At 39.7% G+C, this 10,529-nt stretch overlaps 1 long non-coding RNA gene across 2 annotated transcripts; it reads right to left on the minus strand.

Annotated features, from left to right (window-relative positions):
- Positions 1 to 1,213: 1,213 nt before the first annotated feature.
- On the minus strand, positions 1,214 to 10,168 carry LOC113459459 (uncharacterized). Of its 2 annotated transcripts, none has more exons than XR_012578214.1 (4): positions 9,559 to 10,168; positions 7,072 to 8,899; positions 5,663 to 5,781; positions 1,214 to 3,916 (listed from the first exon to the last, which is right to left on the minus strand). It is a non-coding gene; the product is annotated as an uncharacterized LOC113459459 (long non-coding RNA). The 2 variants fall into 2 exon arrangements; XR_003380705.2 differs by having other exon boundaries at positions 7,072 to 7,298; positions 9,559 to 10,145.
- Between the last annotated feature and the right edge of the window lie 361 nt (positions 10,169 to 10,529).

Raw genomic sequence — 10,529 nt, forward strand, 5'->3', positions numbered from 1 at the left:
AAGTAGCTTGACCTGCTGTTGCTTCTGCTTCTTCTCTTTTAAGACATTGAATTTGATTTCAAAATATGATGGACTAAAAAAAAACAAAAAAAAAAACACCAAAAAAACCAATGCACAAAACTCCAAACAAGAAAAGCCTTTCTCTTTTCCAGGAACGTCAACTAAGATCTAAGACACTTGTGTGCAACTCTCAGGCCAAATAAATATTGAAGTGCTATATTAAAAATGGAATAGTATCCAGAATAGAACAATATTAATAAAATAGATGAAGTAATCCAGCCCTAAATACCAGCTACTCTGATGATTACAGTCCTCTTCCCGTGTGTATGGACAGAGATAAATATAGGTCTCCTGTACACTGACCAGCTGTCTAAACCCATAGGCAAATCCTTCTCCTTGAACATGTTTCTGACAAATGTCAAAACTTGGCTGGTCATTCCCATTTTTTACTTTTTTTTTCTTCCTGATCTTGCATTTTTTAAAATTTTCTCACTATAAATAATGTGTTTTATTCAGAATATTTAAAAAATCCACCTTCGTAAAGAAGGAATTCTTAAAATTATTCTCTTTTTCTTTGAGAGAAATGTAATTGGATTCATGAGAGCTTGGACTGAAAAATATCTTTCCTCCACTCCAAATTCTTCAGTTCAGCCCTGACTTTCTTCACCGGCCAAAGTTCTCAAAATCATGTGTCTATAAACACTGCCAGCATAGGATGGTAGGAAAGAACAATGCAGCAAACAAGTCCGCAGAACTGAGGAGTCCTCAAGTCAGAACCACACTTTCTAAATAAATTGTGAACAGGAGTTACTTTTAATTCTCTTGCTGGTCTCTGACATTACCATCACTAATGGTAATGTCACCCTAAATCCTTTCATCTTACTGCTGCTAAAGCATAGTGAGCACAAACATTTATTTTGGCCATTGTTCCTCTCCTTACTTGAAGCAGCGTCACATAAAAATGAAAATAAGAGCACTTGATTAGGGTCCGAACATGTTCATGTTTTGTAATGACATTTAAAATTATAATATACTTGCTTCCTGTAAGAAAATCTAACATTTTAAAATATTAAAATCTGACTCACCAGAACAATGAGGGGAAAACAAAGATTAAATAAATCTAAAAGAAAAGTGAAAAATATCATGCCTGCAGGCAAAATTTATTCAGAATCACATTTATTTTAGAAAAAATGAGAAAGTCTAATGCCAAAAATGATAGCCTGATTTTGTGAATTTCCATACATAAAATCAAAAAAATAGAGGTCAAAAATTACACAAAGTAGTGACCAAACACCCATACACACAATGATTTCTACATTCAAGATTTCTCATGCGGAATTTTATTATTGTGAGAGTTCTCAAAAGAATAACAAAATATGTAAGAGGAAAAATCATGTGCACACAGGGATTACAGTGGGAAAGGAACTACATTGTGAATCACATTTATTTTAGTTACTTTATTTTAGTACTGTAGTTAAAGAAAAATACCTCGAATACAGTACATATGCTGTGACATTTTATACCCTGATAAAAACTGACAGAATAAGACACTACTTAATATTCTTAAAGAAATGCTATTTAAAAAATTATTTGTAATGATAAATTTTGACACACAATCAATCATTTTCTTTTTTCTCCAGTTTTTATCAATGCAGTTTCCAAATATTCTGGAGATAAAGACTCAAGTATAAAATGATAAGTAGATATTCAGCTGAATAAGTGCAAGTCAGATATCACTAGCTGCAGATAGTGCCACAATACTATGACTTTTTGCACTTAAGTCTTGTCCCTAATTTGCCTGTATCGAAAATTTGAATGAGATTGGTTCAGTGTACAAGAAGAGGTAGTTTGATTCACAAAATAAGATACTTTGAAAACATATCTGAAAGTATGATAAAAAAAAAAGAAAAAAAGTTATGAGAAACATTTGTATAGTAAGATTCTGCTAGCCAAAATTTCTTTTTCTCTCAGACAACCAGTGAACTTGAAAATTTAGTAAATGTATGTAGAAAATATAATGAAACCTAAACAGAATTACTGAAAGCCACAACAGTCTTATAGTACATGATATCAAAATCTTTTTGAAAAATCCTAAAGGAAAATTATTTTCTTTTTTCTAAACTGAGTGAACAGGGTTCACTTTAACTTGAGTTAAGTGTATGTACAGGCTGGAAGAAAAAAAAAGAAATTACATGGCAAACATTTCCAAATGCAGCAACTTGAGATCCAGAGGATTCCTAGTCCTCCCAGTATACCCAAATCTGTGTGCTTTTTAGCATAAATATTTCCATGTTCTTTTAGGGATCTCCAGCACAAATGAGGAAAAAAAGAGATATAGAATATATCTCTCTAGCATGCTCTTTCAGATACATCTTAGAAAGGTTCATTTGTTATGTAAAATACAAAAGAATTTCTTTTGTGACAGATACCAGATCATGTCTTAGGTGTTTAAAAAGAAGAATTCTAGGATAGAACCTGGAATTTAGGGTTTTCAAGAGACAAACCATAAAAATGAGCTTGCCTTAATATTGTCTTTGCTTTTCTTCAACTATTCTAACTATGGCAATTTCCAGAGCCTCATAGATTGGTCTTGTGCTCTGTCATCCCAGAATTCTCAAAATCTTCCTTTTCAGGCTCTGAGATTCAACTCTGATGCCACATTAGAGATTCAGAAGGACTACATAACTGTATTTCTGACTTCTTCAATTTATTTTTTATATGTTTGCATGAAAAAATTGTGTTTGGGTTGTTGATTTTTTTTTAATGTTAAAACTAACATCTCCCAAAAGCCATAGAGTTCTTGTACAAGTGTTTTTTTTTCTCCCATATTATAATACTCTTCAAATTTCTTCATTTTTTCTGATAGGTAATTTGCTCATCTCCAGCCATCTAAAAGACATGTACAGTATCTTCAGATATCGACATAAAGGTTTTCAGGACAATGTCTCCTGTCAGGATGTATGAGAAAGACTGAAGATGACACATCTTTTGGCTGGGAAGTCTGGTCAGTCAGGCTCTTCCAATTTCTTTTTATTTTAAAAATACCTCACTGCTCAAGATAGTGTAAACTTGTGTGTATAGTCCCATGTAATGTGCAGTGTAAATTGTAATCCTTAAACACTAAGCACTCTTTTGGTAATTCTGATTTCCTACATTTCCAGATCTCTCCCCATGCCTTTGAAGAGGATTTCTTTTTCATCTTCTGATAAGTTCATCTTTCCTTATAAGTATCAGTAATTTTTTTCAGCTTTTTAAAACTTTTTAATGTTTTTTCCACTCAATTTTACACACAGAACTGTTTACAGATCAGCCCTTATTAATATTTCATGCACTATGAGCAATATGAGTCTTCTCTAGAAAAGCTACCTTTTTATAAGTGGATAAAGAGTGATTCATCATGCCCTGTGCTTCTGTTTGGAAAACAGCCTGAGCTGTTAGTAAATTAATAATATTGACATTTGTAACTCTCTTCAGAAACAGTAAAAGAGTATGAGTGTTATCTACTGTATATAATACTTACTTGCTCTTAAGAAAAGAACCCTCTGTAACTGTTCCACTGACAAATAAGCAGACATTAAAAAAGTGAGGTCAAACTCATGCATCCAAAAGTTGCAGATTTCACTATGTCTTAATCAGCTGGAAAATCTTGTAGAAGAATAACCTATAAGATATGTAAGCTCAGCAAATAACATTATATGGTTAAATCTTCACAGTAAGTGAAACTTCTGCTTCAGAATTTGTTTCTTGAAAATTTTTCTAATGAAATAATTATTTTCAGGTCATGTACATTTGATTTAGATATTCATCACTTTGTTACTTTAAGATGCAGATTTTTCAGTTGAAATTGTGGAAGATGGAAGATTTTTTAATTTTCTTTCCTCTCTCATTGATCATTCTTTCTTCTGCTTGATCTCCCCTAGATTTAAACAGAATAAAACTTGGTAAAAAAGAGTGATTTGTGTACTGTTATGTACAACTTGAAAAGTTACAGCCAATTAATAATGTTTATATTGACACAAAAAGGGGAATGCTTAGATAGGACAAATCTTGAAATATGTTGATCTCCTGCAAAATATGTTGATCTCCTGCAAAAAATATTGATCTCTGGTTGATCTCCTACAAGAATGGAAACAATGCACATATGAGACCAAAATATTTCAAATACAAATTCCCTTCTGTTATTCAGCTCATAAGAAAATCTGTACAGGTTGCTTTCTCAAAACATGCATTTTTATAAACCATTTGAATATAGCAAAATATAAGCGTAAAGAATGACAATAATATGAACTGAAGTTCTTTTTTAGCACTTTGAATTATTTCTTACTGTTTTTGCAGTCTGTGGGGTTTTTTTGTTTACTGGAGCATGAGTTAAATAACCACTCCCTGCAAATTTGGATGAAGACTTTTGCCATGAATCATGCTTGGCTATGACCAGGGATAATGTGTTTATGCATGTCTGGAGAGATCATCCAGTACTTCATGGCACAACATTTACTTATTTTGTTCTATAACTTTAAAAAATAATTTTATGCAGTAATTTCTATATTAATAGATTCATTGTACTCTCAAATTGCATTATTTCATGGCTGATAATTTCTTTCATTAATTATTGCTTGCATATGTTGAAATTACATGTTTTTCCCTCTCAGGAAATAGCAGTTTGTAGTAATAGAATGCTCAAGTAGAAAAATGAACCCCCAAAGGAAAAGACACAGATATTGAATTAAACTTGTTCAGAAAAAGGACTGTTTCAAACTCTTGTTTCAAGAAACCAAGATTGATATTATTGTTAGTATATCTCTAGGTCATAATTTCCTAATATGTAGTTGCAATGCTAATGAGTTAGAATCCAAGGAATAAATTATATTCAGGTAAGATTTCTTTACTTTTTTCCAAGTTTGTGAATGTGACATAAATGATCTATAGTATTATAATATTTTTTAAAAAGCATGTCTTGCACGTTGCATGCAAATGTTTCTAATTTGTGAATGCAAATGTAGTCACAACTCTAGACTGTGTCCCGAGCCCCTTCTTTGTTCCCTTAGTCATGCAAGATACTCCAGCTCTCCAAGAAAACCCTCAAAATTTGAGTTAGAGTCTCTCAAACTCTCACTATCATGCTGGGGCTGGATTCTTAGCTCTCACACTCAACAATGAGTGAATTGCTTTTCCAGGAAGCAGTTACATGGAAAATCCTCCACATCCAATGTGTCAAAGTTGCTAGGACTGTAAAGAAATCCGCTGGCACATACACAAAAAAGAAAATCCTAAATATGTGCTTAAAATTACCTCAAGAGAAATAATGGATATATCAAAATTTAATCCTTTCCAAAGTTAAAACATGTCAAACTTTCCTAATTTAGTCATACAACATTGAGAGACTCTAATATTTACATTTTAAAAGCATATGAATTGATTCTAAATTTTGAGAGAATGTCAAATTAAATAAAGACTACTAGGATGCTGAATAAATAATCTAAGGCAGAATCTCTTCCACTTCAGCTTAGTAGCACCTCTACTATCATGACACATAAATAGTCATGACCCAGACACATTAATAGGCAACATTTTTGGTGGATTTTCTGAAAAAAAAAAATGTAATAGTGCTTGATTAGTTGACTGACATCAAGAAAATAGATTTTTTTTTAAGATTGATTCTTACCATACATTAATCTTCCTTAATTTTGTGCTGGTTTGACTTTGTCTGGATGCCTGGTGCCTACCAGAGGTGCCCTATCCTCTGTGGACAGGTGAGAGCAAATACAACAGAATGCTCATGGGCTGAGATAAAGACAGAGAAATAATATCATGGGCAAAACAGATCCAACTTGTGGAAATTAATTTATTTTCAATCAGATCAGAACAGGATAATGAGGAAAAAAATCTTAGAAATACTTTCTCTCAATCCCTCCCTCCTTCCTTAGCTCAACTTTATTCCTGATTTTCTACTTCCTCCTCCCAGTGCCATGAAGGGATGGGAAATGGGGGCTGCAATCACTTCTTCACACTCTGCCGCTTCCTCCCCATTGTGTGTAGGGCTCCCCTCACTCCTCCCCTACTCCACCAGTGGGTTTCTCCCATGGGAGACAGTCCTCCATGAACTTCTCCAATGTGAGTACTTCCCTTGGGCTGCAGCTCTTCACCAACTGCTCCCTCTTGGGTCCCTTCCATGTGGTACAGAATGGGATCTTCCATAGGCTGCAGGTGGAGCTCTGCCATGGAGCTCCATGGGCAGAAGGGAGCCAACAATGGATCCCCATTGTCTCTTCCTTGGGCTGCAGTGGGATATCTGCTCTGGTGCCTGGAGCACATTCTCCCCCTCCTTTTTCACTGACCTTGGTGTCCACAGGGCTGTTTGTCTCACATCTGCTCACTCCACTATTCACTGGCTGAGAGAACTTTTGTGCAATAATTTTTTCCACTTATTTTATCCCAGAGGCTCTGCCACCATGACTGATGGGCTAGCCTTGGCCAACAGCAAGTCCATCTTGGTGCACTGTCACTGGCTCCATCAGACATGGGGGAAGTTTCCAGCATCTTCCCAGAAAATCAAACCTTATAGCCCCCCCCACTATCAAAACCTTGCCATGCAAAGTCATGCTCTGTTGTGTGCCTCTGAAACAAATTCACAATAACTGATAAAGAAGAAAGCCCTACAAAAGTGGTCAAATACTCCTCTAGTACAGTCCGACTACGTACACTCTAAGTCAGTACAACAAAAGGGACCACGTGATTTCAAACCCTGTTGTCATGGATTGGTGCTGGCTGGATGCCCAGGTGCTCACAAGAGCTGCTCTCTCATTTCCCTCTAAACAGAGGAGAGAAAATTTAATGGAGGGTTCATGGGTTGAGATAAGGACTGGGAGAGATCACTCGCCAAATACCATTAAGGGCAGAACAAGGTCAGCTTAGAGACATGACGTGAATCTATTACTAACAAAATCAGAGCAGGATAATGAGAAGTAGAACAAACCCTCAAAAGCACCTTCCCTCCACCCCTCCCTCCTTCCAGCTGTACCTCCTACCCCAGCAACACAAGGAGAGAGTGAATGAGCTCAGTTCATCCATCACCTGTGGCTTCTCCTGCTGCTCAGGGAGAGGAGTCCTTCCCCTGGTGCACTGTGGGGTCCCTCCCTTGGGAGACACTTCTCCATGATCTTCTCCAGTGTGAGTCCATCTCACGAGCAGCAGCTCTCTGAGAACTGCTGCAATATGAATCCATCCCATGGACAACAGCCCTCCCAAATCTGCTGCAGCGTGGGTCACTCTTCCGTGGGGTGCAGTCCTCTGAGGACAGCCTGCAACAACATGGGAACAGGGCCCCTTTCTCTCCACAGGTCTCCTACAGGATCACAGCCTCCTCCAGTCATCCACCTGCTCCAGTGTGGGGGTCCTCTCTGGATTGCAGGTGGATCTGTGCATCCCTGTGATTTTCTATGGGCTACAGGGGCACAGCTGTTTCACCATGGGCTGCAGAGGAATCCCTGCTCTGGCACTTGGAGCACCTCCTGCCTCTCCTTCTCCACTCACCTGGATGTCTGCAGAGCTGTCCGCCTCACATGTTCTCACTCTGCTCTTTTCTGGCCCATATTAAAACTGAAAAAAACCTTTTGTTTTGGTTTCTTCTTAAATCTGCTATTACAGAGGCGTTACCACCTTTTCTAACTGGCACAGCCTTGGCCAGCAGCATGTCCATCTTTGGAGGCACCAGGGGTTGGCTTGCCAGACATGGTGGAAGCTTCCAGCAGTTTCTCACAGAAGCCACCTCCGTGAACCCCCGATACCAACACCCAGGCCGTGCAAACCCAATACACCTATAAAGAATGCATCTAATAGATGCTCTCCTGAACTCTAGACATAAATAAATACTGGACTCTCAAACCAGCAAATTTTGAAATAAATCTTATTCCTTTCCTACTGGACTTAGATCTGCCTCACAGAGTAGCTAAGAGCTACTGTATAAGAAGCTTTTATAGAAGATCAAAACTTGGGTGTAGGACAGGTAACATGAAAAGATATTTACTTTTAATTTTTAGTAAGTTCTTGTAAGTCCAATTCTTACTTCAAACTGCATGATTTCACTTGATGCATTGTTTATACACACAGAATTTCTCCCACAGATGATTGTTTCATTGGTCATATCTTTGTTTCTATAAATAATTGGCAACATGTGGCAATACATTAATAACCACTAATAATACTGAGATTAAATGAAGAAACAGGCATAACTGAAACCCACACTATTGAATTATCTATTATGGCTACCTGCTTTTTGAAGTACTGCGAAAAAAATTGTGCCATCTCAAGCTATGAGAAAGCAGTGTAACAACCTTGTTCAGATCTCTCTGCCTGCTTCTCCCCTGACACTGAGCTTTTCTGTAGATACATCTGTCATGGTTTAAACCAGGCCAGCAACAAAGCCCCACACAGCTGCTCACTCACCCCCAGTGGGATGGCAAGAGAATCAAAAGAGTAAAAGTGAGAAAAGTTGTGTGTTGTCATATAGGCAATGCTCAGCAGCAACGAAAACACTGAATTATCAACACTGTTTCCAGCAGAAATCCAGAACAGACACCCATACCAGCTTCTGTGAAAAAAGTCAATCCCAGCTAAGACCAGCAAAACATACTAATATCCTTTTTGGATTAATGGTTGTAACTTCTAAGATCCTGACAAAAACCTGAAGTCTATGACATTTTTGAAGCCAGATCGTAAAGAAGTAAGAGCAGATTTATAAACTGATTAACACAGATGGGTTTTGTTGAGTGTTTTCCTTTTCTAGCTGTTTTGACTCTTCTGTCCCAGTGCAGGATGAATTGTTTCATGGCAAGTCGTGGGATTGTGCTTCAACCCCTCGGACAGCCAGTTCCAGGTGGCTTTCACAAGGAAATACTGCTCCCTGTGAAAGCAAAGAATGGCTTGCACTCAGCTGCCGAAGTAATTTGGAAAAACACATAGCATCAATTGTAGCATGCAACCTCTCAGACCTCCTGTTAGAGCTCTGGTGTGCGTGGCACAACAGCACTTAGCATTATGTGTGGAGCCCATCTAGCTTTGACCCAGCATTTGAGTTTGCCTCAACCCTGGCTGTCGGGGCTGTCTGCAGGGACAGGCCCTGCGCCAGTGCCACTTACAGGGGCAGCCAGGACTGGGGAAGCCTTGTCTCTGGGGGGATTTCACCTGGCAGCACCTCACTTGGGGCAGGCAGTAGGAAGCACTGGAGGGGTTTCTCCAACCAGGTCGTGAAAAGGTCTGCACCAAAGGGTGCCAAAGAAAGTTGGGGCTGACCAATGGTCTCCTATCCACGGACAGATTTTGGGAGGGGCCGGGGGATATAAAAACTAACTGCATCAGGGCTCAGCGCTGCTCGCTGGGGCTCGCTACAGTTCCTTGGCTGGCTCACTCCGTCCTTTCCCTGGCCCCAGCCTGCCTTCTGGCCCTCCTGCCCTCGCTGGCTCCTGCCCGCCCTCACCCCTCTCCTGCCTCCCTGTGTCCCTGCCCACCGCACTGCTCCTTCTCCCCCGCCTCCCTGCCTGGGCTGCCCGCATTCAACCTCACCGCCCCGATCCAGCCCGTCGCCGTGACTCTGTCCAGGGTCCTGGAGCTCCCGTCCGGGCTGCCCCTCACCGCATGTCCGCCCGAGGAGCCGCGGCTCTCCGGGAGCTGCGCAGGCCCCTCGGGCCGCGGCCCGGGCCCGGCAGCGGCCCCTGATCCGCCCTGCTCTGCCCTCCGTCTTCTCTCTCTGCCTCCCCTCTCCCCCAGTCCTTTTCCATTTTCCTTCATTCTTTTCTGGCTCTTCTAGCCCTCTTCTGGGCAACTCCTTCTCCTTCTTGTCTTTGTTACCAATAAACGGTTCTCAGATACAGCATTTGGCTTAATTTCGATCCTGACTGTCCATTATTAAAACAACAGATTGCTGTTCCCCACACTGGAACGCGGTACCATAGCAAGACTTCAGTGAGGCCATAATAGTTCACTGTTAACCTCATCCTCCGCCAGAATTTTCCACTGGCCATATGGGACTACTGAAGACTGAGCAAGTCCTGCTGATTATTTTGTCTTTCCTTCGTGCTTGACAGGAACATCCTCCAGACACTGCTAATGGTTGCATCTTTTTTATTTTTTCTGTCAATATCATAGTCCCCAGGAAAAGACATAAATTTTATGGATCCATCAGCCTCCATGTCTACTGGTTCTTTTCCACTGTTTGTATGACTACTGTAGCTAAGGTTTGGGTCTCTGTCTCAACTGATGTTCTTAGTTGTAGTTTGGCTCACTGTCTCAGTCTAGGCATCTTCAGAGGCAGTCAGAGTCTCTGTCTTAACTACCCACTCCAGTATCACTGAACTGTGGCTCAATAGACCTGGGCCAAGCCTTAAAATAGCGCTAGAAGCTGCTGAGTTTTGTTGGGGAAGGCAAAATACCCTTCTACCAGACAGTGGTTTAATTAATTGAGATTATTTGCTTGGTTCAGATATCAAATCCCAGTCTATGGAAGGTGCTAACTGCCTGAAACACCCACCCAAATA

The sequence above is a fragment of the Zonotrichia albicollis genome, chromosome Z (assembly GCF_047830755.1).
Source record: "Zonotrichia albicollis isolate bZonAlb1 chromosome Z, bZonAlb1.hap1, whole genome shotgun sequence".
NCBI lineage: Eukaryota > Metazoa > Chordata > Aves > Passeriformes > Passerellidae > Zonotrichia > Zonotrichia albicollis.